Raw genomic sequence first — 12,922 nt, 5'->3', positions numbered from 1 at the left:
CAGGAAGAAATGATACTAAGAGGTTTGTCTTACTCAAATGTTTGCTCCTTGGACATTCTGTCTCTCTCTCTCTCTTTGTCTGCTTCTTCCATCATCAAGAGTAGGCATTGTGCTGGTGTAAGACCACAGACTAATGACGAGTAAATACTTTGCCTAACCATTAACACAGGACCGCTGTTTGAACAAGCCAACACACAGGAATGGCATTTACGGTGGGGGGGCAATTTTGATAGAGAGCAATCTTCATCAATTAGTTCCATCACACCATGTGTGTGTGTGTGTGTGCGAGAGAGATGGGGATAGATAGGGAGTGAGTCAGAGAGAGAGAGAGAAAGGGAGAGAGAGTTTGCCCAGCATTTAATGGCACTCTAACCTGAGAGAGGATCATTAACCCATTAGACTAACATGTTTCTACGGCCTTCCCATAGGAGACGCTTTACTCCAAGTGTTTCCAAGCTTACAGTAAACCCGAGACATGAGTAGAGGAGAAACCTTTACTCTAAGCTCATTTAGACTTGCGTTTATTACACGACCTGTTAACGACTTCGTAGGTGTGGGTGTTTATGACCCGTGAGAACCCGAGTTATAAAAAACCACACAAGGAAATTATTGGTTCTGGTAACTGAAAATAGTAATAATGTAGTTTTTAATGCAGCAGCAGTTGTTTCATCACACTTCTAGGGTCCTTTGTTTGATCCTGAGCTCAGGTTCCTGTCTGTTTGACATTTCAAGGGTTCTCAGGTTGTCCATCTGTATTTATTTCATATTTTATCTCATTGACATGATGAATTGTTTTTTAGAAATATGATTATAGTGTTGGAAATCGGTAATATCGGTAATATTTTTCGGTTGGCTGGAACGGATTATCTGCGTTTACATTATTTCCTATGGGAAAATGCGCTTCACAATACAAAATTTCCACCTAAGGAACGGATTAAATTATGCAGAGATACCGCTGTACTCATGGTCTCTCCTACTCCAAGATGAATTTTCCCAGTGTTCCCCAGGATCGTCCAGTCCACAGATCCACTACGACCCCTAACAGGATACCGAAGATCTTTATATGTAACAGTGTCCCGAAAGTGCCCTTCACACCATTATGTGTTTTATACACTTGCCGCAGTGTGCGTTTATGAACTTGGTACTCGCTCAGAAGGAAAATCTAAAGGTTGTTTCTTATTCATAGAAAACATTTCTAAAGAGCCGTAATATTGACATCACGTCGTTAAGGTCTGCGGGGTTGTGTTTGTATTGGCTTGAGCGTTCCAGCATTGTATCGAGGAGTACTCCGTCTATTTCTTCCTCTTCTCTGTGGCCCGCTCTTCCTGTTTGGCAGCAGCCCCATTCTCATAGACGTGCAGAGCTGTATAAATGAAGCACACGTCTTCGGTTTGGGCTTACAGGCAAAACAATCACATGCTCCGGTGACAAGTGAACGAGACTCGAGCGGCGAAGTGAATATGTTGATTGATGGAAGTATGGGCTGAAGATTTTTTATTATTTTTTTTGTGGTGGGGGAGCGGGTATGGATGTAAATTGGGTTTAATGGCAGATTCTTGCTGAGGTGGGGATTACGCGATCTGAGAGGTTGGGAAAGAGTTGTATATTTTCTGAGTATGGCGGCTGGTGGAAACAGTTCGGGCTGTACAGAGGAGGACCACCCATGTCCCTTCTTTTCAGGAAATCTCCACTGGCATTCATTAGAGCCATTTTTTTTGAGGTGAGGATTCTGTGGCCAAAACACCTGTGAACGCAAAAATTGGAGAGAAAAAAAATCTTGCTCCAAACATGGGTGACTAGGGGAACAAAAATAACTCAAAGTCGAGTTATTTCATTCCATATGTTTCTCATGCACAATGGAGGAAAATCTCACACACGCCTTGTGTTGATGTGTTACTGCGACATATGAACCGTACCGGGGAAAGAAAATCTTTTCGGAGCTACTCACAAGCCATTATGTGAGAAAATAAATGTCGTTCTGGATGGAATTCGGGCTCCTTGCACAATCCGTGGGTGCTGTGTGAAATATTTTACAAGAAATCGCTCGGATATAAATGGGGGTTCAATCTATCCCCGCACTGATCCAGGCACTTTATAGGGACTTTGGGGTGTTTTACCTCATGGAGACACCGATAAATCTGTCTCCTACAGAGATTCGTCTCCCGGCTCGAACAGGGAACAAATTGTGGCTTTCAATGGGGGCAAAAGAAGTGACCTGTCAGACCGCACCATTTATCACGGCGACAAAATGCCTTCTGCTCCTTTCTGCTGACCTCCTCCAATCTCACGGGAAGAGCATGTTCAGTAATTGCGAGGCTTTGAATATTTTCATTTAATCAATATTTGCTTTTTCATTTGCACGCCACAGAAGAGATTTTAAATTAAAAAAGACAATAGCCTGCTATGTTTTAAAAAATGTTGATCTATATATATATATATATATATATATATATATATATATATATATATATTACTGTGCAAAAGTATTGAACCATTAACCCATCCCTTATTTCTTCATATTTTGCTTCCAAAGACTCAGACCTTCTTGTATTCTTTATTTAGTCTTGAGTCCAGTTCCTGGGCCCAAGCAGATTCCAAAAAATGTTTTTTGTTTGTTAAACTCTATGATTCATTCAAGCATAAAAAAAACATCCAACTTAAGGCATGAACCAGTGAGAAACCGGTGCAGATGATGGCAGATGATCAGTATAGTGGAGATGCTGAATGCTGAGTGGTTGGAACAGACGAGAGGGGAAATGAGGTCGCTGCTGAGATTCATATGTAAACAACCAGTTTTTAAATCTTTAGGCACTTTGTAGCCTGTTGCAGTAAAACATTTGTTCTCATTTCTTTTATTTAATAGGATTTTTAATAGCTTAATTTCATTCAATATGAAGAAATAAGGAGGAGCTTATTAAAAGAAGACTTTTGTACAGAACTGTACGACCAGAGAGGGTTTGGATCTCAGCTTTGGTGTGCATGAAGTTTGCAGGTCCTTTTTGGTATCCCTAAATGCACACGTTTTGGGTTTATCAGTGTTTCCAAATCGTCAGTAGTGTTTGTGCCTTGCATTGGGTTGGCACTCCATCCTTGTGCCATGAGTTCTCTGGAATAGGATGAGGCAGGATAAAGTGGCACCACGCTAGCTTAGTGGTATGTTCTCCTCATGCTTGGTGTGCTTCTTTGGGGTATTCCACTTTCTTCCAATTTAGGCTGATGAGCATTTCCAAATTGCCCATTGGGTGTACACTTATTTAGGGTGTACCCCACCTTGTGCCCAAAGTGTTCTGGTCCCCTGTGACCCTACTCCTGATTTGTGTTATAGATAATATGTTTAGCATTCTCCCTCAATCTATCTAGTAACCTCTGTAGTCCAACTAGGGGCTGTGAAGCCCAATTTTTTGACCATGGGAGAATCTCCAGTCAGCATTCACAACTTGGAAACACAGATCAGCCTAATCCGCTTGTCTTTGTGCATGCAAACCTCATGCACACAGACCCTGAGATGGGAATCGAGCCCAGACCCTGGAGGTGCAAGGCGATCATGCTAACAACTGCGCCACTGTACCACCATGTTTAGCATTCATGATATCTATTCCCTCTTCATGTGCTTGTTGAATATTTATATTTAAAGAAGTATAGTGTATAATTTGGCTGTCCATTCTGTCATGCAGCCGAAGGATATTTATATTTCATGCATGGTTTCCCTATATATTGATGCTCATTTGCATTAGCAGTCCTCCTACATACGCTACATATCGATAGCTCTGTTAGCATCAGCGTATTTTAACCAATTACCAATTTAAATCCTAGTCATAACGAACATCAATCTTAGCACTGATATGTCTAATCAAAGCCGAGCTACGTCATAAATACTCACGTTATAAATACTGAGTGATACTGACTCTGATGCCCGCGTGATGACTAAAAGGCTGCCTCGTACAGTCATGCTAACAGTGTCAAATCTTCTGTTTAATATTTACCCCAAACACTAATTGTTCTGCTGATAAAGTTCAGATTTCTCTCGTTTTATTGGCAAATCGTGCATCTCGCACAGCCGCGTGTGATGAATGAGCTATCGACCTCTACATGTCAATAAAAGTGCATATATGGGAAATAAAGTCAAGTTGTTCTCAATGGCTGGTATCTGGAAGGATAAATCAAAGTACCAGCCAATAATAAATGCATCATGCCTCTCTGTTGTTTTTTTTTTAAAGCCCTCTGGCAGGTGTATTGAGTAGGAAGCCTTGTGTGAAAGAAAATGGAGTTTTATTGATCAGAAACAAGTGCACCGAAAATCCACTGACATCCACGAAAATGATCTTCTTCTACAAATCTTTATAGACTCCCCATACCGGAAATCCAAATTATGTACGTAATGGATTTTTCTTTTGGAACCGTCAGCCAAAATAACACAACGATAAGCCTTTGGGGCTTGTTCTATAAAAAAAAAAAAAAAAACTAGCGTTAGTACGCATCGCTGATGGTTAAAGAGTTTGTAGAAACAGTTCAAAGGTTGAAAAAAGGTTAAACTGATCTTATAATTAGTAATCAGTGATATTATTATTATAATTATGAATTGTGAATGTGAATCACAGATGAGAAATGGAAAAAGTAGATCAAAGGATAAAGATGAAGTTTTGTCTTAAAACCACTCCAGCGTGTTAAAATTCACTTATACCACTTCAGCGCTGTTATTTCAGCCAAAGTGAAAATATGAACTAATCCCAGTCAAAATATTCAGTTTGTTTGTTTACATTGAGACAGGAGCGCATTAGTAGCTTATTTTAAAGTAGATTATTAAATCTACTGTACATAAGTGTTCATAACATCACTTTTACTCAACATTTTGTCATCTTCAGGCAGATATCTAAGTCCTGCAAAAGTCTCATTCAATTCTGTCCAGCGGTCCATTTAAGATGCGCTGCTGTTTGACGCATGTGCAATACGCGGTCAAAACTATTGTTATTTATAATCTTTCACAAAACTGCTCATAACTTTACTTCTATTCAACATTTTGATTTCGTTTATGGTGATGGTTTAAATTCCGGCCGATATCTAAGTGCTGCGAAAGTTTAATTAAATTCTGTCCAGACGGTTTTGCGTGATGCTGTGACAAAATCTGGCTGGACAGATATACAGACAGACAGACAGATAGATAGATATTTTTTTCTATTCTGGTTTCTGGTCCTTCAATGTATGAAACGTAAACCTACCGATGTACAGTTTATTGATATAGATGTGCACTATAGCACTATATTTGGACTATTTTGTATGATACCGTAGATCGACCGTCACTTCTCTGCTCTCATACTGTACATTTGCTGCATACCACTGAACTGAACACTGACGTCTGGTCTTAACCCAATTTAAACATCCTGGTCCTGAGTTAAGCACTAGCTGCTATAGTGGTGTGGTCTCCAAATATTTTGTCTGTGGCCAGACAATTAAGGACTTAGGTGTGGCAGAGAGGAAGAATGTCGAAATCGGATCCACATCGAGGACCTAGAGACACACCCTGTAGTCTTGGCTTCCTCTTAAATCCAACGCTCACCCATACGCACTATTTAGATTTTTAGACTTCTTCTTCTTCTTCTTCACTCTCCAGGGCTCGTCCGCATTGTTTCAACTGCGTCCAGGCGTCTGACGCGGCCCGCTGTTCGTCTTCCCCTCGGTAACCTGTGGGACCCAAAGGGGAACCCATCCATCAAAGTGGCAGACACCTGAGCCTTCCTGCGTCATGATTTAGTTCCTCTGATCTTAGTGCCACACTGGACGCACTTCAGTGGATGCTGGAACACAGTTCTTTACCGTCTGAGTGTGTACCGTCTGAGACGTCCTGAACGTAGAAGTGAAATTGTGAGAGTGTGATTTAGACGGCACAAAAAAAAAAAAAAAAAAAAGTCAATACACTGAGAACATTTCTGGCATTTTTCTAAACAGGAAGAAGTCCAGTGCAGTCAACCCCCCCTTCCCCCCCACCCACAATTACCCCCAGGGGGTGACACTGACATCCTGTCTTATGCAGTTTCAGTGAATTATTCTTTAAAAAAAAAAAAAAAATCAAGTTCCTAAGACGTACATCTCTTCTGACCACCTAAGTAGGTCACTGTTGTTGTTAAAAGTAATTTTTTCCTAGTTTAAAAAAAAAAAAACCTTCTTTGACCTCAACAGGTTCACTGCAGCTCCCAGGAGCAACTTGTTTCAAATCTCTGTAATGGGAAAACATTACTGATTCGGCTTGAGAGAGAGAGAAAGAGAGAGAAAGAGAGAGAAAGCGCCAGAAAGAGGAAGAAAAAAAAACACAAATAGAGCCATCCCTCAAAATGTATGTAGTCTACTGACGTTTATGAAATAGGCACCGCGGTAATGGACTCCTTTACCTTGACTTCTACAGGTATTGGCTTATCTATGTAGAGCTCTTCGGCTAGTTTCTTTCACGCTTTCTCCTTCTCATCAAACCCGTATCGTCTCCAGGAAGCTGATCGATGAGTCTTTGCGCTGAGCCTGAAGACTCTGTGTCCCCGTAGGATCCGCTTTAGGGAATCTTCGTTCCCTTTAATTTGCGTTAATTATTGAATAATCTGTGTGCATAAAGCTAGAATTGGCTCAGTTATCGTTATGATAAGCGGCCCTTCATAAAGTTATTCATTTATGAATTTTGGCAGTAAGGTGGCGTAGTGGTTAGCACTGTTAGCGCCTCGCACCTCCAGCGTCCAGGTTCGATCGTGCGTGGAGTGTGCATGTTCTCCCTCCGGGGACTTCGGTTTCCTCCCACAGTCCAAAAACATGCAGGTTAGACTAATTACACTAATAGTCTGTGATTAATCACGATTAATCACAATTTTTTAAATACTCAGATTAACTTGTATTTTAAACGTGCAGTGTTGGAATAAAGAAATGCTCAACAAACTGATTAGAGGAAACAGATTATTCAGTTCCCCTTGCATACATAACTTGTGATGTTACCCCAGTTATCCTATAAACGCGCCATTATCGCACACAGCGGCACACAGACCGTGCTGCGATTATGGGAAGCCATTAGGGTCAAACTCGGTCACATGATTAATTTGCATTCAAAAATTGTGATGCAATAAAATTTATAGGTTATTTACATGCGCTAATGCGTTAGAATAAATACAGTGGTCACCATTTGGTGTCCGTGGTCCCCTGTTGGACTACAGATGTTCCTAGATGGATGGATTTATACATTTTTATTAACCTGATATTTTCAAGTCAGAATTCCAAAGGAGCTTTTTTTTTTTTTGGCAAATTTTTTTTTTGATAATTGAAAGAGATGCAGATTTTTTTATTTGGGATAAAGAATTTTATCGACCAATAATAACAGTTCTCACGTCAACCCTTTTTTTTTCCATTGCTGCCAGTGCCAAAGGTTTCCAAACCTGGCGAGTCGACAGACATGAGATTTCTGTCGGAACTCAAGCAGACAGACCTTTCTGGGTACTCGAGAGGAAACTAAGGAGGTGGTGGGCCAAGGGATTTCCTGTATCAATATGTTCGGCTTGCGCTTTTCCCCCCTTTTACTATCAGTCTGAGGGCCTTTAGCCAGCCAGTGTCTTCCCACATAAAGCACATCAGCATGTCTGTCCTCTGCAGCTTGAAAAGACTTCAGCAAGAGAGAGAGAGAGAGAGAGAGAAAAGCCACCGAGGGGTCCTGTCTCAACCCTTCAGGGAAACAAAAAGAATTTTTCTGCAGTGTTCGTTTCCTTGTGGCATCCTAATTCGCGGTCCTTTAAACGACTAAACGACTGAAGCAGAAACACGCTTCATCTGCATGGCAAGTCCTTGGTCTATTGTAGGATTTCCGAGCCCTTTGGATGCCACGGAAAGTGTTTGAAAAGAAGTTTTTTTTCCCCCCTGCATTGAAACACATTATAAAACGTGAATGGTGACAGTTTTGTTGAACGATGATAGAATATTGATTTGTTTAAAAAAAAAAAAAAAATCCATACACGTTTATAAAGAGTTGTTATATCTTAATCAGAGACCCGATCTCAGCTTGGAGGAAAAAAGAGGCTGCTTTTTTTTTTGTGCTGGGAGAATTTGTGTTTTATTAAGGAAATGTCTGTGGAGTAGAGAGAGAGAAAGAGGTGCTGGCTCTACTTGCGAAGGATTAGGATAGGAGGTAAAAGCATGCGTCTTTAGAAATAAAGGAAAAAAAGAAAAACCTGGACTGCACACACAGATGTACATTAAGAGGACGTGAGAAACCGCCATGCACGCCGCCCTGGGTGAAGGTGTCTCATCGGCGATGTGAACGCGGTATGTCCCGCTTCCAAAAAACAAACAAACAAAAAAACAATCTGACTTTTTAAATAAAGCCTGAATAATGACATACAGACGATCGTTTTCGTCTCAGCTAGCCAATGTGTCCGGGATACAGACAGAACTCAGCAAAAACGGTGCAGTGTGTGGTTTTGGAGCAGAAAACATTCTGTAGTTTATTAACGTCTCCTCCCCCCTAAAATAGAAAGGAACCAATTAATCCAGACTGGCCTGTGGCTTCGAGAAGAACCACGCGGGCCACGGTTTGCTTGCAGTACTTGGCATGGCCGTGCTTTATCCCTCCCCACTTTTCCGACCATGTCAGAAAGGAAGAAAAACACAAAAATGTGAGGCCCGGTGCAAAACTCCAGAGTCAGTTGTGTTGCCCACACAGGGATTTGGGGATTACTTCTGGATTACCATATTTCAAACTTCCTGTGGTTATAGCACATTCATCAGAAGTAAGAAACGCCACGTTCAAATTATGAACCAGGACGGGCGTGCTGAAGTGTGAAGGAAGGGTTTAAATACTAAAGTGTTAAATATTGGTTAATTCTCAAACCAAATCAAATTCATTAGCAGGAAACACCTTTTTTTTTTTGTTCTTCCTGGAATTTTCCTCAATAGAGGGCATCATTCCTTCTGTATTTAATCTGTAACAGGGATTTGGAGATCATCATCCTGTCCAATTTCTATTGGAATCGTCTTTAACTAAGAGTCAGCCAACCAGTCTCCTTAACAGTCTCTCGCTCTGTTTCTGTCTCTCTCTCTCTCTCTCATCTCTTAACCGGAACCAGAAAGTTTTTTTACTTTTTAATTATATATTCCCAATATTACCAGCACTGGAATTATATTTTTGCATATAAAAACAATCATTAATTTAGAAAAAAACATGTAGATATCAAATAAACAGACATTAAACCTTAATTTCAGATTCCTCTTGGCACGGCAGCTTTAAAAAAAAAAAAAGTTTTGTTTTCTTCTTGCTACCGTCCTTGCTAACATTCTTGAGACGCGTGGTGCTAAATGCAAAAATTCCATTTGCGTCCTCCATTGACGCGGACATGTTTTAAACGGATCCTGGACGTACGTGCAACTTAGCGGGGGTTCGGCTCGGTCGTTCATATGTCGAGAGATGCTTGGCATGCCACGGCAAATTTCTTGCAAAGAAAATTTTTTGTCCTTAAGGTAAAAATCATTGTATGCCAGTGTACATTTCATTTACATTTACGTATTATGCAGATGTTCTTATCCAGAGGCACAAAGAACAACTTTCCATCGCTAAATAGGTTAAATACCATTTAATATGTTACTAAGTACCATTAGTCAAATACTGGTTTTTAATTATTATTTTTTTTGTGTGTGTGTGTGCGTCTGTGTGTTTGTGTGTGTGTGTTAGAAATTAGAAGCATTAACCCAAATATCTAAGAAACAGACTATACTATGAAGATTGCCAGTACAGACATTTAGAACAGTTTAATTCCACCACCTATGTGCGAGAACAGAAACCAGTCTAGAGCATCAACATGCAGAGGTTTGCAGCGGATCAACATCTTAACAAAACCACATGAAAGTTCTGAAAAAAACAAAAACAAACAGTAAGTGGAACATGCTCACATTCACATCTCGGATGTACAGACATGATGTACCCCATAAGCCCCTCTTCCCTCCTCCAATCTTTGCCGTAGATCTTATAAAGGAAATAGTTTAACTATACTACTGTAATATTTTAATACCCAGTTTCTTGGTGGAAGTTTTTAAAATGTAATTCTGATGATTGATTATAAAACAAGATCTTGGAGGCCGCAGAGTGTTTTTAAACTAGGCCAAACTTCCAACCCTGTCATTGATTATCCTTCTTCTCCTCCACCGAAAATGTTCACAGAGTGCAGAACTGCTACTGTAACTGTTACTGTAAATAATACTGTAAGAGTAAACAACTCACAGTGACGTTTCCAGTGAACTGCTGTAATTCTATTGGCTGGATTATTTCATTACACTGCCTGGTGCCAATCGATTAAAATACACTGTCGATGTCATAACACTGTCTCCAGAGGCTTGGACAGTGGACACTATGCATGATGGGATATGCATCGCTTCATGGGCTTTCCTTCTTACCCTGACACGCCCATCGCTCTGGAATAGGGTCAGTCTGGACTCATCATCTATCAGCACATGACCTGTGGTTTAGTTAAGTGGTTTTCTTATGGACACACAGCTGTTTAGTCCTAATCCCGTGACTCTTCATCACATCGATCAACATACGTTTTTTTTCCCCCCAATGACGTTTCTTTCACCAAGTTGACGGTTCAGCACTATCCTCCCAGGGTCTAATGACACCTCGGACAGTTCTTACCCCAATTCCAGTCATTTCTAATTTTCTTAGTTGTTTTCCTGTCTTGCTATACGCCTATAATTTGACCCCTTCTGAAACAGCAACTTTTTTTTTTCCTATATAAATTGCTTGTGTCACATCTGATAATCTGCCAAAGTGCTGTATTTATTCACTTCCAAACCACTTCATACTTATATATAACTTTTCAATTTTGATCTCATTCGTAAATGAATTATTAATTTCTTTGGATTTATTATTAATTGAAGTGAAACATTTTTCAGCGATCATTGTTGTTAACCGTCGGGATGGCAAGAATTATCTTCACTCTCTGTTATGAGAAACCCAAACATCGACAGATGTACTGTAACCCTGTTAGCATGACATCTCTGTTCATGTTATAAGTTGTTGCTATGGCAGCAAAGCACGGAGTCTTAGAAGGGAAAAAGAAAACAAAAAATCTCATCTGTAGTCACAGAATCCTGGAACTGAAGGCTAATACTCACAGGTATTTACTGGTTTCACTCCCTACATGTTCACGAGTACTTTGCTTGCACAGCTGATGAAGGAATTTTGGCTCATGTCCTGTTTCTCTTAAAAACTTTTGCACGACGCAGCACTTTCTTAATAAAAAAAAATAAAAAAATAAAAACATACAGTATATCAAACATGTGCTACTGAACTAAATACGTCGCAGTTTCTGCCTGGATTCCTCCTAACATGTACAGTATGTATACAGTACTGTGCAAAAATGTAGTGCATCCTGAATGATTTTTTATTACTTTTGACTTGAATGTTTATTTTATGTCTGCGTTTGTGTGTTAGTAGAAACTACAAAATGTTCACAAGTGGATAAAAAAAAATAGAGTATAGGGACATTTCTGACTGTTATTATCATTGAAACAATAATAATATAAGAATATTAAGAATAATATAAAAGACCAGTCAGTGGTTTAACATTAAGAAATGTAACTCAGGTGGTTTTGGGTTCCACTTGTGCCACCAGTGAGGGTGTGGCCCTCTGGGGCCTCTGGTCCTCTGGGGGTTTGCTGTGGAGTCCAGCACCAGGACATTAGTGATGCGTCCCATGTGTCCTCGATTGGATTGGGACCTGGGGAATTTGCAGACCAGGACGGCGACCTTCATCTCTTTGCCTGGCTGTGGTGCTCCGGGTGTTCCAGTACCTTTCCATCATGTCCAGTATTGACTTTTTTTTTTTTTTGGTCCCCGCAGGCCTGGGTTCCCATGATCCACTCACTAGTTTACTGGTATACATCATAATTGATGTTAATGTAGTAATGCTAGGCAGCATAGGAGTGTATAGCACTTGATAGCGACCTTGCACCACTAGGGTCCGGGTTCGATTTCCTCCTCGGGTGTGCGTGCATGGAGTTTGCATGTTCTCCCCGTGCTTAATGGGTTTCCTTCAAGTACTCCGGTTTCCTCCTACAGTGCAAACACATGCAGATTAGGCTAATTGATGTTCCTAAATTGCCCGTAGTGCCTTGCAATAAATTGCCACGTATTCCAGGGTGTACCACACCTTGACCTTCTCTTGACCCTGTATACAGAATTAAGCAGTTTGGACCATAAGTGAGTGAGTGTTAATGCCACATGGTGTTACTGCTATGGTTGATCGGTGTAAACAATATGCATGTACTGTATGCATGTGAAAAAAAACTCAAGTGTTTAAGAACCGATCGACTAAAACCAGCATGTTAAATAAAAATCAAATATTTCAACGCCACTGGTAAATAGGAAGCAAAATCAAGTAAGGACAAAAAAAAAATAATCTTGATATTCTTTTCTAGAGTTTTCTCAGCCACAGGAAGAGATAGGAAGTCCAGGAACAGGCTTGATCAATGTCATAGTGTGCAAAGAGGAAGAAACAACATGGAAGGGTGCAGAGGGCCCGGCTATTTTTGCGCAGCCAGACGGAAATGGGATGCGGTCCAGGGAGGAAACAGATAGGCTAAAGCTTGTCGTATGCTAACCTTAAGCAGGAAAGAAGCTTGAGACGTACTTTTTAGATGTATTTCGGATTGAAAACAGAAACAAAACTTATGGATACAAGCATGCGCAGAACAACAAGACCCACACACACAAGGAGTTAAGGGTTAAGCTGATATCCTAAATCCAGTCTGAGCACTCTTCCTTTTTCTGTAATTGATTCCTAATTATAAAACACGCTCGAAAACGGTTTTCTACGTAGGTGGTATTCCTACTGCGTATGCTTTATTAAGAGGACGTAAATCTTACATCTGACAGCTCTACAGTGGGGCGTTCCTAAAAATATGGCCCGTG

This window comes from Clarias gariepinus, chromosome 15 (genome assembly GCF_024256425.1).
Source record: "Clarias gariepinus isolate MV-2021 ecotype Netherlands chromosome 15, CGAR_prim_01v2, whole genome shotgun sequence".
Lineage (NCBI taxonomy): Eukaryota > Metazoa > Chordata > Actinopteri > Siluriformes > Clariidae > Clarias > Clarias gariepinus.
Note: the sequence above shows the minus strand (reverse complement) of the source record.